The sequence below is a fragment of the Eucyclogobius newberryi genome, unplaced genomic scaffold (genome assembly GCF_026437365.1).
Source record: "Eucyclogobius newberryi isolate DKJ021-1_F unplaced genomic scaffold, fEucNew1.0.hap1 SCAF_86, whole genome shotgun sequence".
Lineage (NCBI taxonomy): Eukaryota > Metazoa > Chordata > Actinopteri > Gobiiformes > Gobiidae > Eucyclogobius > Eucyclogobius newberryi.
This window is the reverse complement of record NW_027316528.1, coordinates 207,501-212,500: the sequence shown is the minus strand read 5'-3', so window position 1 is coordinate 212,500 and position 5,000 is coordinate 207,501. Positions and strand designations below refer to the sequence as shown.

Here is a 5,000-nt window from a genome sequence, read left to right as displayed (position 1 = left end):
CGCCCGATCTTGTCTGATCTCGGAAGCTAAGCAGGGCTGGGCCTGGTTAGTACTTGGATGGGAGACCTCCTTGAAATACCAGGTGCTGTGAGCAAAAAAACTACCCCCATTACACACAGGAACAGTAGAGCCTAAGACTCGTCCTTTCCATGGGAACAAAGGGGATAGCAACAGCCTCGGCAGCCTAAGACTGTTCCTCCATGATCAGGAACAGCAACAGCACAAATACTGGTCCTCCATGGGAACAAAGGGAATAGCAACAGCCTCGGCAGTCTAAGACTATTCCTCCATGATCAGGAACAGTAGCGGTCTAAGACTGGTACTCCATGGGAACAAAGGGAACAGCAGCGACGGTCTGGCAGTCTAAGACTATCCCTCCATGATGCAAGGAACAGCAGCACGTAAAACTGGTCCTCCCTGGTTGTATATGGCGAGAACTGGTAACTCCAGGTGAGAACTGGGCTGTGTCAGACTGTTCTTCCATGAGAAAGGAAAAGCAACAGCGCAATACTGGTCCTCCATGGGGAAAGGGAATAGCGACAGCCTCGGCAGTATAAGACTATTCCTCCATGTTCAAGGAACAATTGCAGTCTAAGTCTCGTCCTGCATGGGAAAAAAGGGAGCAGCAGCAGTCTTGAAACGGGGGCTTCCCCTCGCCGGAGGGCAGGGAAGTCTATACTTTAAGTTGGTCTGGAGCTGGAGGTTTGGAAGTTTTTTTTGGAGTTTTTAATCGTTATTTTGGTCATTTTCATTTACTTTTTTCAGTTCTTTTGTTTGTTCCCCTCCCAGTAAACTTACTGGGAGGTGGATTTTTTGTTTTTTGTGAGCATGGCTCAAAGGACGGACAACACGGCATCGGACACTGGAATGGACACGACAAAGGCAAGACAAAGTTTGAAAGAATCTGTAAATAATAGAAAGAACGAAGAAAGAAGAATGAAATTTATGAAAGAACTCACTGTGGTGTTGGAGTTGACGGAGGGAGCACAAATCACGCCACTAGCTTTTTTGAAATCGACTCAGGAGGTGTGCGGCTCCATAGTAGCGTGCAGACTCATCTCGAAGGACAAATATGAAGTAACCGTCAGTACCACTAAAGCGAAGGAGCGGCTCCTGGACGGGTACTGCATTGGAGGAGTCAGGGTTCACGCCCGTGACATCTCGGTGGATGAGCTGGTCGTGTCCTTCATGGGGCTGCCGGCTTATATCGAGGACGAGGAGATCCTGGCCAAGCTCTACGCCTGGGGGGTCTCTGCGGTCTCCGAGGTGAGGAGGAGAATGTGGCCGGGGACGAACGTGGCGGACGGCACCAGGTTTGTACGGGTAAGGTTCACGGACACGGTGCAGTCCTTACCGTATTCTGTCAGGTTTGACACCGCGGGGGGCCCCGAGTACTTCAGGGTAATACACGACAGGCAGGTGCGGGTGTGTAGGGGGTGTCTCCAGCCTGGCCATATTCTGAGGGAGTGCCCTGACTTTCTGTGCCGCAACTGCGGGAGCCAGGGGCATTACGCGCGCGAGTGCGTCGCGCAGCGGGCCCCGAAGTGCAGAGAGTGCCGCATGTTCCGCCACTTATGTCCGTGTGGTGCGGGTGACAGAGAGGAGGACAGAGGGGAGGACAGAGGGGAGGACAGGGAGGACGCCATTGGAGGAGAGAGCAGTGACGTGGCCCAGAACGTGCCCGCAACTGCTCTCTCCGAAGTAGAGGAGTTTTTGGAGGAGGAGGCTGTGGAGGAGTCAGGGGAGCCAGAGGTGTCTGGCTCCTCTTGCTCCTCTGACTCCTCAGACGAGGAGGCGTCCGTCGCACTGGAGATGGTGCTCGGCTCAGCGCTGGCGTCTGGGAAGGTGGGAGCAGGACAAACTGCTCCTCCTGACCAGAGGGAGGGGACTCGTGAGGGTCCAACTCCTAAGCCCGTGGAGGAAGAGGCTGAACCCGGGAGGAGGATGGGTGCGGGACAGGCCCCGCATCTTACCTCCAAAGGGGGGGACATCACCACAGAGCTGGGTGATGATCCCAAGCTCCAGTCGGACGGTGGTAAGAGGGGACAGGTGGAGAAGAAGGATAAGAAAGGGGCAAGACGCAGGAAGCAGGTGGCAGGAGACGGAGAGGGCGCTGCTGCTGAGAGCGGCTCTGCCTCCTCCGTTCCAACCACTTCAAAAGCGCCAGCAGAAAGCTCCATCAACCCACCATCCTCCACACGCAGCTCTGCCCCACGAGGTGAGCTCGAGACTGTTTTTAATGATGACTTCATGGATTTCTCCACCCGTGAAGTCAGAAAAAGAGTGTGGCAGTCGGATGCGACGGGCGCCAAAAAGAAGTCTAAATAAAAGATGGGTTACATCCTCCAAGGTCTCCTCTTAATGGCGTTCTCCTTGTCCTCTTGGAACGCAGGCGGCCTGCGGAGCCCAGTGCGGATGCAGAGCGCGTTACACTTTTCCAAGTGGGACGTGCTCTGCATCCAAGAAACGCACTGGGATGTCAGCCACGCGCAACAAGTGCGGAGCATGGGAGTGGGCTCTGTATTTTGGGCCCTGGGCACGGCGTGCTCGCGCGGTGTGGCCACGGTGGTGAGGCCTGGTGTCTTAGGCCAACCCACCCTGGTACACGCCGACCCAGAGGGCTCCTTCCTGGTCCTGGACTTCACGGACACAGTGAAGTTCAGACTAATTAACATCTACGCCCCGAACGATGATGGTCTGAGGAGGCAATTCTTCAAAAAAATATTTCGCTTTGCGAACGACAATACAATCATAATCGGTGACTTTAATACAACACTTTGCAAGACAGACATCGGCATTAACAACTCTTTTAAAAACAGCACTGCCAGGACAGCCCTGTTGGAAGAAGCCGCCAGCAGGAACCTGACGGAGGTGTGGCGGTTCGTCCACCCCTTCCTGAAGGATTTCTCCAGGCGGCAGGTCGTCCAGGGCGTCCTGAAGCAGTCCCGCATTGACCTCTGTTTTGCCTCCTCAGACCTGGCACAGAGAGTCAGTGGTGCTTCCTACAAGTGGTCAGGCTTGAGTGATCACTCCACTTTAGATATTTATTTTGGGTTAGTTTCATCACCGAGGAATGGAGGACTGTGGGTCCTAAACAGCTCCATCCTCGGTGATGAAACTTTTTGTAGGAAAATGGACTTTTTGTTTGATGTATTTGACATGGAGCTGGAGCTGATCGACAGCGTGGTCGATTGGTGGCCGACGGCAAAAACACGCATTAAAAAGCTCTGTGTCAATTACAGCAAACACAAGGCGTGGCTGTCGACCAGGAGGGAGACCGCTCTCCGCCAGCGCCTGCAGGTCCTGGACCAGGGCGCAGCTTCCACCACTGGCCCTGTGGATCCAGAGTACCTGGTGGTGCGCGCTGAGCTGGAGCAGCTGGAGGTAAGTAGGTGTCAGGGTGCAATTTTGAGGGCAAAAGCCAGACACACAGTCGAGGGAGAACGCTCGACAGCGTTCTTCTTCGGCTGTGAGAAGGTTACACAGGGAAAGATGCACATAGATAAGTTGATAGATAAGACAGGTAAGATTGTTTCCGAGGTAAGTGAGGTTTTAGAGACAGCGCAGGATTTCTATAGTAGGCTTTTTAGTTCAGACGGAGTGGCAGAGCAGGCTTTAGACCAGGCTGTAGGTGCTCTGGAGCGCACACTGAGCAGGGAGGATAGGGAGCTGTGCGACGCGCCTCTGTCTCTCATGGAGATAGAGGCTGCAGTCAAGAGTTTAAATACAGGAAAAAGCCCCGGAGAGGACGGACTAACCTGTGAGTTTTTCAAGCGTTTCGCTTCCAGGTTAGCTCCGATCCTACTCCTATTATATCAGGATTTTGAGAGTGAGAGTAGAGTTGGCGATGGTTTTGCGATGAGTGTCGTCACTCTGCTTTTTAAGAAGGGCGACAGGAGCAGCCTCGCCAACTACAGGCCCATTAGCCTTTTGAACGTAGACTATAAAATTTTAGCAAAGGTATTAGCAGGTAGGTTAAAGCGTGTGATTGGATCCGTCATACACCCCTCGCAGGCCTACAGCGTCCCCGGGAGGGACATCTCAGACACAGTTTTGTCTCTGAGATATCTCCTTCGGCAGATGCACGCGACCGGTGGTATTCACGTTAGTGTAGACTTTAACAAGGCGTTCGACAGAGTTGAGCATTCGTTCCTCTGGACTGTATTAGGTAAGTTAGGTTTCGGCGAACGGTTTGTTAATTGGCTACAGCTCATCTATTCCTTTGCGGTCAGTAAGGTCAAAGTCAACGGGTTTCTAACTGACTCTTTCCCCTTAAAAAGATCAGTCAGGCAGGGCTGTCCCCTCTCGTCGCTCCTCTACAGCATCGCCGCTGAGCCTTTGGCGGCCATGTTGAGGGCGGACGCGGCGGTGAGGGGACTGACCACGCCTGCGGGTAGGGAAGTCAAAATTTTTCAGTACGCAGATGACACGAATCTGATCCTCCGAGACGTGGAGAGCCTGAACGCCTCTCTCCACGTGCTCAATGTTTACGGCCTCGCTTCAGGGGCCAAAATCAATTTCGATAAAACCACGGTTAAATTTTGCGGCAGCGTCACGCCTGTTCCTCTCCCTGTCCAGCTCCGGGAGGCCGGGGACTCCTACAAGGTCCTCGGCGTCCCCCTGGGCAGAGACGAGGAGGCGTGTCGTACTGCACTTTGGTCGCCTTTGTGCGAGAAAATTACAGCGCGCTTGAATTTTTGGAGACGTCGTAATCTGACATTAAAAGGTAAAGTCTTAGTTGTAAATTCTTTGTGCATGTCCATGTTGAACCATGCACTCTCCGTGTACGGCCTGCCGGGGGTCTATGCTAACAAATTAAGGTTAGTGATAAACCACTTTTTGTGGAATCGTGAGAGGGGCTTTATTGCACATAAGGTTATGATAGGTGAGTACGATCAGGGAGGTTTAAAGTTAGCAGATTTAGAGTTAAGGAAGAAGGCCTTCAGGCTGAAAACAATTCGGAAATTTCTAGACGTTGAGGTAGATGCTCCATGGAAGGA

At 52.9% G+C, this 5,000-nt stretch overlaps 1 non-coding gene across 1 annotated transcript in view; it reads left to right on the top strand.

Annotated features, from left to right (window-relative positions):
* Window positions 1-94, top strand: part of LOC140352911 (5S ribosomal RNA) — a 119-nt gene extending 25 nt beyond the window's left edge. Inside the window, exon 1 of the ribosomal RNA XR_011925811.1 lies at window positions 1-94. This exon is cut by the window's left edge and continues 25 nt beyond it. This is a non-coding gene — a ribosomal RNA (5S ribosomal RNA).
* The last annotated feature ends 4,906 nt before the right edge of the window (window positions 95-5,000 follow it).